Source organism: Humulus lupulus, chromosome 1 (genome assembly GCF_963169125.1).
Source record: "Humulus lupulus chromosome 1, drHumLupu1.1, whole genome shotgun sequence".
NCBI classification, from domain to species: domain Eukaryota; kingdom Viridiplantae; phylum Streptophyta; class Magnoliopsida; order Rosales; family Cannabaceae; genus Humulus; species Humulus lupulus.
The window spans coordinates 82,078,762-82,096,258 of record NC_084793.1 but is presented as its reverse complement, the minus strand read 5'-3'; positions in this window follow the sequence as shown (position 1 = coordinate 82,096,258).

The following is a 17,497-nucleotide window of genomic DNA, read 5'->3' as shown; positions in this document are numbered from 1 at the left end:
GGCACGCCTATAAGCCAGCTCGAGGGATATAAGGACCATCGAGGAGCGCAGCCTAGAGAACATCATGGAGTCTGCTATGGGAATGAGCCTCACTGTAAGTTGTCTTCCCTTGGTGAAAATCTTGTTCTTTTTAAAAAAAAAAAAAAACCAAGGGTATCTCTGACTTGCTCTTTTTTTATGTTGCAGTCTTCCCTAGCTCAATATCGCAGTATAGCGCATGTTAGGGCTAGAAATGATAAGCTCATGGTCGAGCTAAACACCGCCAACACAGCTCTAATAGTCACTCAAGAAGCCGAGCAAGCCGCTCAGAAGATCGCACATGATGCCAAGGCTGCCCTCACCCCGTCCCAAGAAAGAGAGCAGGCTACAAAGGTTGCCTTGACTGCCCTCCGGGCTCAATTGGCCCAACTCCAGACCGAGGTGGGCGAGGTCAAAGTGAAGCTGCTTGAGGCCGAGACCACTGCCAAAGAAAAAAAAGTGGTGTCCTCATCATCCATGGAGGAGATGTTGTACCATTGCTGGGCCTTTAACCAGGATGGGAACTTCTCTTTAATGGATGCTGGGCTGTGGGATCTGCTCCTTGAAAAATTCAAGGCTCGGCTTTTGCAAGAACCATCCAAGACTAGGGACGCTTCTGCAACAGCCAAGGGGGATGACGAGGAGGTTACATCCTCGGAGCAACTTGTTGGGGATCTGTGACACCTTTTTTTTTTATTTGCTTGTAATTGCTCAATAGTATTTATTATTTTTTTTATTGTTAAACAATTGCCTTCTGGCTCAATTCAAGGTTTTTTCTCCTCGGGATAATTTTATCTGATATATATATCGAACTTTTTATCTATTTATCATTCCTTCTCTCTCATATTTATGACTCCTTGGACTTGTACATTCGAGATTTTAGAAATCGATTTTTAGATCGGGATAGACTTTTTGAGCTCGGTTATATCCAATTTTTGTGTGTTTATTTATATCATACCTGTTAAGAATCAGGCCTTGAACCCGGTCATACCCGGGATTTTAAATAAGTTAAACTTAGTTCGTGTTAGGTTATTGATAACTCGAGCTTTAAAAAGCCCTTGATTTTAAACAATTTTCCCAACTTTCCAAGTTTCGGACCTGGTTGTATCCAGGGTTTTAAATAATTAAAACTAAGTTCGTGCTAGGTTTATTGACATCTCGAGCTCTTAAAAAGCCATCGATTAATCATTTTTCCAAGCTTCTAAGTTTTGGACCTGGTTGTATCCAAGGTTTTGAGTAATTTAAAGTTAGTTTGTGCTAGGTTTATTTCCATCTCGAGCTTTTAAAAAGCCGTTGAATACTCAATTTTCCAAGGTTCTAAGTTTCGGACCTGGTTGTATCCAGAGTTTTAAATAATTTAAACTTATCTAACAATCTTAATCTGACCCACCTCGGGTTATATGCCCCCCAAGGAACCAGAATGTAGAAACTTTCTTGGTAGCTTTTACAAACATTAATACACGAGCTAATACAACCCTAACAAGAAAAATTATTTAATAATCCATCTATTATTTAATCAAAAGACTTTTATAACTAAGCCTTACATGGATGATGGTGCTACTGATAATACTTTTTTAAATGCATGGTGTTCTAGGTCTGTGGGACTATCTCCCCATTTAGCCGAGCTATCTTGAAGGTTCCTTCACGTAGAACCTCCACAATCTAATATGGTCCCTCCCATTTCGGGCCTAAGACACCATCCTTGGGATCCTTATTCGCCAGAAAGACCCTTTGGAGAACCAGGTTGCCCAATGTAAAACTATGCCTCTTGACTTTAGAATTAAAGTAAGGAGTGGTTTTTTGTTGATAATGGGCAAGTTGTAATCGTGATTCCTCTCGTTTCCAATCAATCAGGTCGAGAGATGTGTTAAGAAATTCATCATTCCATTCCTGGCTGAATTTCCTTTGCCTGTGAGTGGTTACCATGGCTTCAACTGGAAGGACGACCTCGCTTCCAAAAGTTAATGAGAAAGGAGTATGTCCCGTGGAGGTCCTGTGAGAAGTTCGGTATGCCCAAAGTACATGCGGGAGCTGTTCGGGCCATAATCCTTTGGCCTCGTCTAACCTCTTCTTAAGGCTTGCCTTTAGGGTTTTATTCACAGCCTCAACCTGTCCATTGGCTTGTGGATACACACTACTGAGGAGAAACTCTTAATAACGTCGTATTTTTCACAGAAGTCAGTGAAAAGATCATTGTCGAACTATGTCCCATTATCTGACACGATCTTTTTAGGAAGCCCAAATCGACATACAATAATCTTCACCACAAAGTCCAAGACTATCTATGAAGTAATGGTTGCCAAAGGCTCGGCTTCTACCCACTTCGTGAAATAGTCGATTGCTACCACCGCATAACGAACTCCTCCCTTGCCCATAGGTAGGGACCCTATTAGGATTATTCCACATACCGCAAATGGTCACGGGGATGAGATCATCGTTAGCTCGACTAGAACAGCTCGGGAAATTATGGAGAAGCGCTGGCATTTGTCGCATTTCTGAACATACGAGATGGAGTCTTTTGTAAAAGTGGGCCAGAAATAGCCCTGCCTCAGTATTTTCAGTGCTAAGGTTTTCCCCCCAGTATGATCTCCACAAAAGCCTTCATGCACCTCTTGCAAAATGGTTTTAGATTCCTCAGGAAAATCACATCATAGGATAGGCAATGAAGGACCCCGTCGGTACAATGTCCCATCCATTATCACATACCTCGGAGCTTGATACAGTCTTTTTATTGCATCCTTTCTATTCTCAGGTAGCCTTCTTGTTGTGAGGTATTCCATTATGGGGGTCATCCAGGTCAGTCTTGTATTGATCATCTCAGCCTCTACCATTTTTTTTGTCACGCTCGGACTCTCCAAGTACTCTACTGGCACTACATTCAAGGTCTCAGCTTCTTTTGTGGTGGCAAGCCTTGCCAAAGCGTCAACATTAGAATTCTAGTCGCGAGGTATCTGTGCAACAGTACTGTACTCAAATTCGGATAGCTCCCCCTTCACCTTAGCTAGGTAAGTCACCATATTGGTACCTCGATCTTGATACTCTCCCAACACCTGATTAACCATGAGCTGAGAATCGCTATAGGATTGGACTGCCTTTGCTTTGAGCTCTTTCACCAATCTCAGTCCAGCTAGCAAGGCCTTATATTCGGCTTTGTTGTTAGATGCATTGAATCTAAATCTTAGAGCTGTATGGAATTGATGCCCTTCTGGGGAGATTAATATGATCCCAGCTCCCGATCCATTCTCGTTCAATGATCCATCTACGAATATTTTCCACAACTCCTCCACTAGTTCCTTCAAAAGATCCTCTTGAAATCTGGTGCATTCAGCCACAAAATCAGCAAGGGCCTGACTTTTGATTAAGGTCCATGGCACGTACAATATCTCAAACTAACTGAGTTTAATTGCCCATTTTAAAAGACTTCCCGACGTTTCAAGTTTTTGCAACACCTACCTTAAAGGTTGGTCGGTCATGACATTGATTGAATGGGACTGGAAATATGGCCGGAGCTTCCTGGAAGCCAATATCAGATAGAATGCCATCTTTTCTATCAGTGGATACCGTGATTCAACTCTGAGAAGTCTCTTGCTTATATAATACACCAGTTTTTGAACACGGTCTTCTTCTCGAACTAACACGGCACTGACTGCATTTTCTGTCATGGCCAAATAAAGGAATAGAGGTTCTCCAGACATAGTCTTAGTGTAATGCCCTACTTCCTTAGAGCCGTTACTAAGTGAGTTATAAACGTGCAATTAACTCGCTAATCGAGGTCTTAGGATAAAAAGTGTAGCTAAACTGTAATATAAGCCATATAAATTGAAAATGTAACAATTCATTGAAATTATAAAACGTTATACATTCGGGATCCCAAAATATTGTTTAGAAATATTTACAACTCAAAATATGATTAAATTCGACTAAACGACAAAATTAGGTTTAATACAAAAATCTCCCAAAAATACCCCTGGCCATGGCGACCAGGCAGGTCGAACATGTACACGCCGCTTCACGCTCTCCGTACTCATGGTTGATCGACCTTCCCTCACCCGTGAGCCGAAGCCTAGCAAGAAAACTCCACACAAGCAATCAACATATGCATAGCTACTAATTAACATATAATAAAACCGCCAACAGGCTAAACACATACGACCATGACGTACCAGGCGCTTTACCAGGCCCTCGGTTCGCGGTCTACACCGTGAGGATATCCTAAGTATCCAATAGGGTCTCACCCTGGGAACTTGCACTCTGTGTGGTTAACGCTGCTCCCGGTCCCTTGCCGTACTCGGCCTTACACTCCACGTGCTTGACGCCGTTCCCGGCCCTTTGCCGTACCTGGCCCTGCCGTTCTCGGCCTTCGCCGTTCCTGGCCCTTTGCTGTACATTTATAGATATGCAACACATAGCATAAACTTAATAAACACTTCAAAAAATACAAGCATACATAATAGAGCTACGCCTTGCATCATAATCACATAGGGTCGTGCCCTGCAACACAAAATATAGGGCCATGCTCCGCTCTATGGCTACAACAGCTTTCTTACCTGTGTCCCGAGCTTTCCGAGCACCGATATTCTGACCACAGTCCCCTAGTCTGAGCCTCGCTAAAAACCTAGTCACAATGCATCAACAACATCATTCCATCAAAATATAATCCATTAAATAACTTTGGGTTACAATTCTAGTCTCCGAGACCTTGAATTCTATCAATCCGAGTGATAAAATCCATCCCGAGCCTTAACTTTTGGATTCCCGAGCCTAAAATCTCCTTGGGGTCCAAAAGCCCACTAAGCACCGCGGCCCCAAGGCCTTGAGTCGCGGCCCGCCTCAACCAGAAACCCAACCCCAAAATTCACCCTATGCACGTCGTGGCCCAATCTATGGTGTGTCGTGGCCCGCCTTTCTTCCTGGCCTCTCAATTGTTATAGAGGGTCGCGACTCAGCAAGAACAATGCCACGGCCCAACCCTTCAAACCCAAAAAAATCCACCATTTTCTCAACCAAAATCAAGCCAGTTTACCCCAAAATCAATCCAACAACCCAAATTAATCACCACAGTAGCTCTAATGTAGTCTCAGCAAAAAAACCTAACAAGAAGCTAGCTTAAAACTTCATCAAATCCCAAACTCAATCTTCAACCTCAAAGACTTAATAAAACTAAAACCCAGCCAATAACTTACATAATTTAATGGTTAGAATCATAGTTTAAAGCTTACCTTGGCCTCTGCTTGAATCCACAAGTTGAAACTGAGGTAATCCCCAAGTTTAGAGCTCCAATTCCTAGCTTAATCTTCAATGTTTCCCCTTAGAGAAAATGAGAGAGAGAGAGAGAAGTGTTTGGGTCGGTTTCCTAGTTTCTGAACATTTCCTTAGTTTTGTCTTACTTAACTTAAGTCTCTTAAGTTACCTCCAAGACTCGGGGTACCAAAAACGTCCCCAAGGGAAAAATGATAATTTTCCTCGATATTCCCTCCTAAACGTTCTAACGTCAAATATATCTCCAAATATTTATTTTCATAACCCGATAACCCATAAAATGTCTAATGCTCGAAATATCCCTCGATTCGCCCCGAGTCGGGCATTTGGCCCCGTTGTGACTTTCTAGCTAAACCGCTCCCTAGGACTGTCTCGGATCGTGCAACACAGCATATCACCACCTGCACGTGGTAAATATCACAATATCCACAAATATTACATGTGTGCCCTCAACGAGCTAAAATTACAAACATGCCCCTAACAACCAAACGGGGCCCACATGCATATTTAATTCACCTAAACATGCATTTCTAATCATATACTCATCAAATTCACATATTAACATAATAAATCACTTATTACCCTACAGGCACGCTAATCAAGGCCCTAGCCCTTATTAGCACATTTGGGACACTACACTTAGACAAAACTAGGAGCTCGCATTCCTCAGTCCATTCAAATTTCTTGTTTTCTCTAAGCAAGTTGTAGAATGGGAAGCACTTGTCAGTGGATTTTGAAATAAAACGATTTAAAGCCACCACCTTTCCAATCAGACTTTGAACTTCTTTACGCGACCTAGGTGAGGGAATTTCTAACAATGATCTGGTTTTATCAAGATTCACCTCATCCCCCTCGTGTTGACTATGAATCCCAGAAATTTTCCCGATGCTACTCCAAAAGTACACTTCTGGGGATTCAACCTCATGTCATACCTCCTTAAGATTTCAAAACATTCTTTCAGATCGGATAAATGGTTATCGATAGTCTTGGATTTGACAAGCATATCATCGACATACACTTCCATATTTCTCCCAATCTGATCAACAAACATTTTGTTAACTAATCGCTGATATGTACCTCCGACATTCTTCAGCCCAAAGGGCGTGACTTTATAACAATATACGTTAGTTGGGGTCGTGAAGCTAGTATGCTCTTGGTCCATAGGATTTATCGCAATCTAGTTATATCTAGAATATGCATCCATGAAGGACATGAGCTTGTGACCTGTTGTGGGATCTACCAACTGATCAATCCTTGGCAGTGAAAAGCAATCCTTGGGACAAGCTTTGTTCAGGTCGGATAAATCGATGTAGGTCCTCCATTTCCCATTTGGCTTTGGGACTAGCACGGGATTGGCAACCCAGATCGGGTATTTTGCTTCGTGAATAAACCAGCACTTTAGCAGTCGAGCAACTTCTTCCTCTAGTGCTTCAGCTTGAACTGTTCCCAAACGCCTCTATTTTTGGGATTTTGCAGGCATGTTCTTGTCCATGTTTAGAGTGTGCATGATTACACTCAGGCTAATTCCCACCATGTCTTCATGTGACCAGGCGAAGATGTCCAGATTCTCTTGTAAGAAATTGATCAGCTTCTTCTTCCTTTCATCATCAAGATTTTCCCCAATATTAACAACTCTTGAAGCTTCTTTGGGGTCTACACTTACTTCCTTGAGCTCCTCAATGGCCTAGAGCTCTAACCTGTCCTCGCCCATGCGTGGGTCAATGTCATCACGTGGGACGCCGTCTCTATCCTTTGCTTTTTGAGGTTCTTCCGTCCCACAAGTAACTTCCACTTCCTAGAACTCCTCACCTCCGTCACTTATGGCCATAGCTTACTGCCTGGGTTTTGATTTTCCCTTCATAAAATTGCTATAGCATTCCTTAGCAGCGAGCTGATCACCTCTAACGGTGCATATTCCCGCAGCTGAGGGGAACTTGATTGCTAGATGGCAGATATAAGTTATGGCTTTAAACGCCATCAACGCAGGACGGCCCAAAATCGCATTGTATGCAGCTGGACAATCAATTACCACGAATTCAAGCAGCTTGGAGACAGTTCGTGAACCTTCTCCCAATATTACCACTAATTCAATCGTTTCAATGGTAGCTGACCCTTCACTAGAAAACCCATGTAGAATAATTGAGGTCACCTTCAGCTTGGTTACAGACAACCCCATTTTTTCCAAGATGGACCTAAAAAGTAAATTCACAATACTCCGGTTATCTACTAGTGTCCTTTGTACTCTCTGGTTGGCGAGCTGAACGGTTATGACCAAAGGATCGTTATGTGGGAACTGGACGTGGCTAGTATCCTCTTATGTAAAAATAATTGGTTGTTTTTCCAATCGTTGTTGTTTTGATAACCGCTGTTCCGGGACGAACTCCACATCGTTATGGGATTTCAATTCATTAATGTACCTCTACTAGGCACCTCTGCTCATGCCTGCCAGATGTGGTCCTCCCGAAATGGTGGCTATATATCCCCTATTAACGGAGGAGGGTCATCCTGATTCGCTTGAGCTCTGACTTGATTCACTGGAGCTTCGAGAGCAGACGGAGGGTTTTGTCCAATGGGTTGATTAGGGACCACTCAATTTCTGGCGTATTGGGCCAAAGGTCCCGCCTTTATGAGAGTCTCAATCTCATCCTTCAGTTGTCTACAGTCATCAGTGTTATGACCGATATCATTGTGAAATCGGCAGAACTTCGAAGGATCTCTCTTCGCGCTTTGGTTTTTCAATGGTTCTGGCTTCTTCCATGGAAGGCGAGTAGAATTGGCTAGGAAGATGCGCTCTCTAGTATCCGTGAGATCAGTATAATTTGCATAAACAAGTTTGAATTTCTCCCCGGACTTATTTTTCTTTGTTCCGCTCTAGTTGCTCTCACCATTTCCCTTCCTCTTATTATTTCCCCCTTGGTTATTCTGGGTAACGATTTGAGTCGTAGCTACAACATCCGTTATTGCTCCAACGGGATGGACAGGGATTTGGCTAGTTCCTGCAATAGAAGCTCGCACCTCTTCTAGGTTAATCCATCTTTGAGCTCATGCCAAGAACTTGTCCACACTGTTAACTCCTTTTCTCTGTAATTCCTGCCACAGGCCGCCTCCAACAAGGATTCCCATCCTCATTGCCATGAGTTTGGAGCTATCATCAGCATCTCTAGCTCATGCAGAGACATTGGCAAACCTACTTAGATATGCCTTCAATGTTTCGTCAGGTTGCTGTTTTATATTGGCTAATAAATTAGCCTTAACCCGAGCTATCTGGGAAGCTCGGAATGCTTTCTTGAAATCGGAAGAAAACTTCTTCCACGAGCTTATAGAGTGCCTCTTGTACTTGTTCAAACCACTGCCTGGCTGGCCCAATCAGAGTTGAGGGGAATAAAATGCACCTTAGATCAAGCTCGACGTTGTTGGCCATCATCATGGTGTTAAACATCCCAAGGTGATTAGATGGATCCCCATCTATGTCAAACTTTGACAAGTGTGGCATTCTGAAACCCATCAAATATGTGGCCGCCGCAATATTTGGAGCGAAAGGCTCGAGCTCATCCTCAGAGTCACAATCCTCTTTATCTTTTCCAGATAGAAGCTTCTTCATTTGCTCCTCCATCATAGCTAGCATCTCGAGGGTTTGGTCTCTGGTCCCTAGGTTTTCTAGGGGTTGTTCAACAGCTCCCATCCTATCGTATGCGTTTGATGGGTTGTTTTCCCTCCATGCTCAAGCTTGGTTTGGTGGGGCATTCCCATTATCACGTACTATGGAAGTACCTCCCTCTTGACGAGTATAACTAACACCCTCATCTCTAACTGAATTTCTTATCTGCGAATTCAGGCGATCACGCAGATCAGGCTGTGAATCGTATCGAGGGCTTTATGTCGAACTCAGATGATTTCTCAGATCGCCCTCGGACCTACCACTTCGACAAATTTCAGTCCAATAACTTCCATTTGCGAAGCTTACAGCTCGCGGTTGAGGCCGAGGATCCGGATTCTCAACACGTGTCCATGGGACATAGGTATGGGCAGACGGAGGAGGATTTCTCCTACTGTCTCCATAAGCAGGAATGTCCCGCGTAGGGCGAGATGGTGTTGGATGTCTAATAGGTGACGGGGGATGCCTTACTGGCGAGGCAATCCTTGCCCATCAGGGCGAACTAAATTAGCCCACCTCTATTCTGCCCCATTATTTCTAGCTCTCTGTGCTTGACGATCCGATCATGACGCATGAGGGTTTGCTGGAACATTCTATCTCTGTGAGCCTATCCCAGCCCCTCCTCGTGGGTTTCCATGGGTATTCCTAGGCGCTTATGAAAGAGGCATTGAACTTGGGGTTGTGGTTCTAACTGTTCGACTAACATGCTAATGACCCCTATGAGGGCCATTAGGTTGAGCATTTTGGGGATCTCGTACTGTAGGCACAGAACTTGGGGTGGAAGTTCTGACTGACCGACTTGGCTTGGATCGGTTATTCCTGTGGGACTTATGAGACCCACTTTGCCTCTTTCTGACCTTAACGTCGGTTGCAAGAGGGGGTAACCGAGCCAATACCTCCTCAATTTTCTTGTTTGCCTTAGCAAGATGGCTTCTTAACTGCATATTTTCCAACTCAACTGCAGTTAAGTAGTCTAGGTTTGGATTCAGTGGCAATGACGCTGAACTCCCAGTATCGCCGTGACCCGTTGGTTGCTTCCCCGGTCATTGCTAGACTTCAGGGCCATGCTCGTTTGAAACAGCGATATGATGGGCCTCCTACCTACTAGGTTGTTCTATCTCATTGTCATGCATGGAGCGAGTGAGCACCATAATGAGATTTGACTGGGATTTTGATGAAAACACTAATTTCCCTCTCAATGAAAGCACCAAACTGTTGACGCGGTTTTTCGCCAACAGTGTATTAAGAAATAATAAGGTTGATTAGTGCTTAGTAATAAACCCTAACGAAAGATGAAATGAATTCACAAGAACACAAATCTTTTACGTGGTTCAATGGTTAAAATCCACCTAGTCCACGAGTCTATATTATTGTGTTTCTCTCTCTATTTTGGCAAAGTTTTAGTAATACAGAATAATGGTCCCTTGCCCTGTCCAATATCCCCAATATTTATAGAGAAATTCTATGGACAGGTTTGGGTAACCGCGTGAGTCAATCACGGATTTATATATTTATTACATTTAAACACATATACTTCCCATTTATAATGGGATATGATTTGATCATAAAGTAAATGTTCTCATAATACCTGGGACATTAAATATGACAGCCTGGTCATAAATAACCGTATTATGGGACCCCGAGTCTTTTGGGATCTGCGGGTACGCAATATATTTGAGTTACCACGAGCTAGATATCTCTTCGAGCTCATACTTCGACAGTTGTTTGAACATCATGAGCTCGCGCTTCACAACCTCCGTATCCCTAATCTATATGACCACTGTGCAAACCGAGCTGCCTACGTGGATAATAAATGGATACCTTGGTTATTTTTCCGTATATTTTATTTGCCCGCTGTATCCGAGCTGAGTGAAGGACTAATGCTGAAATCAGGGTACAACAAGAATACTTTTGATTCACAAATTTGATTCTTGTTCTCTATGTGCCCACCCATTTCTCGAGGTGTAGAGAACGTCTTTGAAGATCTTGGTGTGAGTACTCTAGCGAGGATAAGAAGATCGAATTATATATGAAAAGATTCAAGAACTCTTGATAGGCTACAGGAGGTAAATCATTTCGTATCAATTTTACGTATACATATTTTGTTGATTAACATATTGCATATTGAAGGATCCTCATATAAAGTTGTTTATATGAAATTTTTTTGTTGTAAACTATAATGCCCAAAAATCCCTAATGAGGTTTAATGGTCAGATTAGCAGGCCGAGAGGGCCATAATTGATTTATCATGCCATTAAATTATTATATGCATGTTTATGTGAATTATATTATTATATGATGATAAATACATGCATGTAGGTCCACATTTCATCATAAGGACATTTTGGTAATTTGGCCCGTTGAGGGCATATTTGTATATTTTCATGGATGTTGGTGAACTATGAATAAGGCCACATTATAATGTGAATTTGTTCGAGCTTTTCAGCATGAGACGATCCTTTAATACAAGTTATCGGTTTGGTCATAACGGGATTAATTTCGGGGCTCGGGGTGAGTCTCGGGGTAATTTTATGATTAGATCATTACTGGGAATCAAAGGGTAATGGATATGATTCAATTACTATTTGAGAATAATGGGAATTGGAGGGTGTTAATTATGATTAACGAGATAGGTGGGAAAGGACGGCTTTGCCCTTGGGGGCTGTTAAGCGGTGAGTTAGGCATGAGGGGTATTTTGGTAATTTGACCTAGGTTATATATTAAGTTTGAAGGTTGTGGAACTTATAAAATAGAGCATTGGTTTCTTCCATCCCGTTCATCTTTTCTCTTCCTTGTCCTTTGAAATTTTGAAGCAAGTATGGGGATTCAAACTTGGAGATTGAAGCTTGAGGTCTTAGGCAAGTGTTCAGCCATTGAAGAGGATTCAATTCAAGTTTAAGGAAAGGTTTTAGTTCAATTTTGTGGTTCCTTGCTTCATTTTTTTGCTAGCTTTAAGATTGAAGTTTTGATCATAGAAATTGGAATTCAATGAAGTTTTGAATGTTTTAAGGATTAGGTCTTGATTGATATATGGTGGATAAGTTGTGGTAATAATTGGAAGTTTTGCTTTGTGGTATTAGAAGTGTTTTAATAGGTTTTTGAAATGAGTTCGAAGGGGAAAAACAAAGGATTTTGGCTGAGTTTCAGGTGGGGCCGCGTCTTTGTTCTAGAACGCTGCGACCCAAGCTTATTGAAGATGAAGGATGGTGCTGAAGGGCCATTGGGCCGCGCCATGGTGGAGTAGGGCTGCAGCGCGCGTTGGTGGTTGGAGTGTGGGCGCCTCTATTTGGGGAGGCGAGCCGCGGCATGGGGGAAGGCTGGCCGCGGCCCTTAGTGGCATTTTGGCCAGAATTGAGTTTTTGTCTTGGGAATTCAAACCTTAGGCCTCGGGATCGTTCCTACTACCTGATTTAGTAGGACTCGATGTCACGGAGGCTAGGTCTTAGTCGGGGAACCTTTTATTATTCATTTTATTGATGGAATCCCATAATTGGTTATGACTAGGTGACTGCCAAGGAACTAAAAGGCTGATCGTTCTCAAGGGTCGTTCTTTTACTAATTCTCGCTTAAACCAGAGGTAAGAAAACTGTCCCCATATGTGACATGCATGGTTATTCATGAGGCATGTTGAGTGTTTAAATGTGGACATTGATTGCATATCAAATGCTTAGAAAATCTTGCTGACTTGTGAATGGCACTGACTTATTAGTCAGAATCGGCAATGGTGTCGGTATTGACTGTGAAGCTGTGACTTACTAGTCAAGTTTGGCAGTAGTACTAAGCATTGGTCGTATGTTATTGGCTTAAGAGTCAAGAACAGTTTTAGCGTGTTTAACGCAAGCCGATAAAGATTAGATCTAATCGACATAAGCATTGAATGACTCATCATGAGCATTAATGCCTGACCGACTCCATGTTCGATGAAAAACAAAAGCACTTGTCTAGTCTAATGGCTAGTTACTAGAGCCAGGGCTAGAAGGCCTAGGTGACTGCATCGTCACATGGCTAAGGGTGTGGAACCCACATTAGTGACTCACTTATTAGTCACTCATCTGGTTTATGCTAGTGACTCCATGGTCACTCATTTGGTTTACATTAGTGACTCCATGGTCACTCATTTGGTTTACATTAGTGACTCACTTATTAGTCACTCATATGGTTTAATCTAGTGACTCCATGGTCAGTCATTTGGTTTAAGCTAGTGACTCTATGGTCACTCATTTGGTTCACACTATTGACTTACGTATTAGTCACTCATTTGGTTTAAGCTAGTGACTCCATGGTCACTCATTTGCTAAGGGTACGGAACCCACATTAGTGACTTACACATCAGTCACTCATCTCTTTAGGGTTATAAGCTCTGTATGATTATCATAATCATCACTTGATATTATATACATGCAGTAATGAATTTTCTTGCTGAGCCTTTGCTCACGGGTGCTATGTGGTGCATGTAAAGGGAAAGAAAAGCTCACCCAGCCTTGAGTGGAGAGCTTAGGTGGCGATGTGTACATATGCGGCCGCTTGACCACCACGGCCACTTAGGTTGGTGGGTTGTAATTTTTACACTGTAATGACCATTTTGGATTGTAAATAACTTGTAAACACTTTTATGGGCCCATGTACAGTTTTATGTTTTAAATAAAATACATCCTTTCCTTTTTTATCGAGTTTTTTTCACCTTAGCATGTTAATAACACCTAGATGCATGTGTTATAACCAAATGACTCGATTAGCGAGTTAAGCACGGTTCAAATTTCACAGTAACGGTCTTGGAGTAATCAGGGCGTTACAACTTGGTATCAAAGCATGCCAAGTTTTAGGGTTCTTGTAGACTAGCTGGGCATGTACACTCATCACTGAAGTCAAGCTCGACTCATGGTTTGGTAACTATTTATGTAGTTATATATTTAACTGCTTAAATAAAGTATAAATGCTTTATCTGTCTGCATGAAATACATTAATAAAGTTGGGCCTTGATTACTGCATCATCATCAAGAACGTGCTTATTAGTACTGATATTGCTAGAACATGCTCATTAGTATTGTTCATTGTGAATAATCAATTGATACGTGTTATATGCTAAATGTTATGATCATGTATCCATTTGTATATTTTTATAACTGTGGAATATGGGTGATTATCTGTTGATCTTGGACCATGAGGCGGCAAGAGGATTAGTTATTACTGCCTAACTGGCCGCCTTGACTATTGTGGCCAGGTTTAAGTTGATAAGAATGATTCCAAGATAGACACATTCATCTACTGGCCAGGAAGATCAAGGCCAAAATAACAGACAGGGTCAAGAGAATGACCAGAGTCAGATTCCACAGCCAGCTCCTGATAACTTGTAGTAGTTGTTTAATGACCTGCAGGCCAGAGTATTGAGGTAGGAAGAAGAAATCTGCCTCCTGAGACAATAGCAGGTTCCTGCAGGAACCAATGTACCAGAGGCACCACCTGTATCGGTGCCAGCAGTTGAGCAACTACCTGAGGTTGGAAACAAATGGGAGCCTCTTTATGAAAGGTTCAGGAAACAACAACCTCCAGTATTCGAGGGCAGTGTAGATCCTACTAAGGCTGAGCAGTGGATGAGCATGATTACAACAATCCTTGACTTTATGAGGGTGTCTGGTAATGAGAGGGTGGCATGTGCCACGTACATGTTTCGGGAGGACGCCCGAATTCAATGGGAAGTTATATCCCAGACTAGAAACATCAATGCCCTGAGTTGGGAAGAGTTTCAGACTCTATTTAATTAGAAGTATTACAATGATGCCATCAGGGCTGCAAAAGCTGAGGAGTTTATCAGATTACTTCAGGGGAGTTTATCAGTGATTGAGTATGCCCTGAAGTTTGATAGATTGGCAAAGTTTTCCATGGAGCTAGTTCCCACTGATGGGACCAGAAGGGTGAGGTTTCTGCAGGGGCTACAACCTAGATTAGCCCGGGATGTTCATATCACCACTGTGGCGGGGTTTACTACCTATGCACAGGTGGTTGAGAAGGCACTCACAGCTGAGAGTGCAGAGAACAAGATCTGGTGAGACAATGCAGCCAGAAGAGAGTTTAGGAGGACAGGTCCTCCATTTGTGGGTTCTGGTAGGGGTGGAGGCCCCAGTGATCAGAAGAGGAAGGTTCCTAATACCTTCCTAGCTCCAGATCCTAATAGGCGACCCCGTGGTATTATAATGGGTCGTCAATGTGGCAGTGAGGCCTGGAAGACTTATCCTGAGTGCCCTAGGTGCAAGAGGTGCCATTTGGGAGAATGTAGGGCAAAGGCCTGCTTTTTATGTGGAGCAGTGGGTCATCTCAAGAAAGATTGCCCTAAAGCAAGAAAGGAAGAACCCAGAAAGGTGGACAGCTCGGCCCCAGCTCGAGTATTCGCATTGACACAAGCAGAGGTTGAGGCTTCACCATCAGTAGTTACAGGTTAGCTTCTTAGTGTTGGAACCCCTTATATTGTTTTGATTGATTCTGGTACACATTCTTTTGTTGCTAGTAGAATTATTGATAGACTGTGTAGACCCTATGATTATTATGCTGTGGGGTTTTGAACCTTATTACCCACTGAGGAGTTAGTGGTATCTAGGAGATGGGTCAGATCTTTGCCAGTGACAGGGGAGGGGAGAGAGTTGTCAGTGGATTTGATAGAGTTAGTTATGACTGACTTTGACATGATTGTGGGTATGGATTGGTTAGTGAAGTATGGGGCAACCATAGATTGCAGAAGGAAGATGGTCACCTTTGATCCTGAAGGTGAAGATCCTTTTGTGTTTGTTGGTACTATGCATGGACCCCATATACCTATGATTTATGTTCTGATGGCTAGAGATCTATTGCAAGGAGGTTGCATTTGATTCTTAGCCAGTGTGGTTGACACCACTCAAGTCATGCCAGTGAGACCAGAAGAGACCAGACTAGCCTGTGAATTCCTGGATGTGTTTCCAGAAGATTTACCAGGGTTTCCACCACACATAGAGATTGAGTTTGTGATAGTTTTGGCACTAGGGATGGAGCCAGTGTCTAGAGCACCTTACATAATGGCCCCAGCTGAGTTGAAAGAATTGAAAGTACAGTTGCAAGAACTATTAGATTTGGGTTTTATTAGACCCAGTTTCTCACCTTGGGGTGCGCCAATTCTATTTGTAAAGAAAAATGATGGTTCTCTGAAGATGTGCATTGATTACAGAGAACTGAATAAGTTAACAATTAAGAATAAGTATCCTCTGCCAAGGATAGATGATTTGTTTGATCAGTTTCAAGGTAAAAGGGTATTCTCAAAGATAGACCTTCGTTCTGGTTATCATCAGTTGATGGTCAAAGAGGGAGACATACCAAAGACTGCTTTTCACACTAGATATGGGAATTATGAGTTCTTAGTCATGTCTTTTGGATTGACTAATTCCCAACTACTTTCATGGATCTGATGAATAGAGTGTTCAAATATTATCTGGACTAGTTTAAGATCATCTTCATCGATGATATCCTGGTTTATTCTCAGTCAGAGTCTAAGCATGAGCAACATATGAGATTGGTTCTACAGAGACTGAGGGAACACAGACTGTTTGCAAAGTTCAAGAAGTGTGAGTTCTGGTTATCTCAGGTATCTTTTCTTGGGCACATTGTCAGTAAGGAGGGGATTGAGGTAGATCCAGCCAAGATTGAGGCGGTCAGAGATTGTCCAAGGCCAAAGAATGCTTCTGAGGTTAGAAGTTTCCTTGGTTTGGCAGGTTATTACAGACGTTTCATGGAAGGGTTCTCTAAGATTGCTACTTCATTGACTGAGCTGACACACAAGAATCAGAAGTTTGTGTGGTCAAACAGGTGTGAGAACAACTTTCAGTAACTGAAGCAGAGATTGATTACATCGCTGGTTCTGAGCCTTCCAACAGATCAAGAGAAATTTGTGATTTACTGCGATGCTTCACATTAAGGTTTGGGCTGTGTTCTGATGCAGTCAGGAAATGTGATTTCTTATGCCTCACGTCAGCTGAAGGAGTATGAATAGAGGTACCCTACTCATGATTTAGAGTTGGTGACTGTGATCTTTGCTTTAAAGGTATGGAGGAATTATCTTTATGGGGGAAAAGTGTGAGATCTACACTGACCACAAGAGCCTAAAGTACTTCTTCAAGCAAAAAGACTTGAATATGTGACAAAGGCATTGGCTGGAGTTAGTAAAGGATTATGACTGTGAGATTTTGTATCATCCAGGAAAGCCCAACGTGGTAGTTGAGGTTGTAAGCCAGAAGGGTCCGGGACAGATTTATAGTGCGAGGCCGATAGCCAGAGAGTTAGCAGATGATATGACCAGAGCTGGTATAGAGCTGCTGGTGGGCCAGTTGGCCAATATTACGCTACGGTCTACACTGTTGGAAAGAATCAAGGAAGGTCAGTTGGGTGATCCACAACTGATCAAGATTAGAGAGGATGTTTTGGTTGGAGCATCCAGAGATTATACAGTGTTTGATTTGGGCTTGCTGAGATACAAGGGGCAGATATGCGTTCCGTTAGACACTGCTTTGAGACAAGAGATTATGGATGAATCTCATACTACTCCCT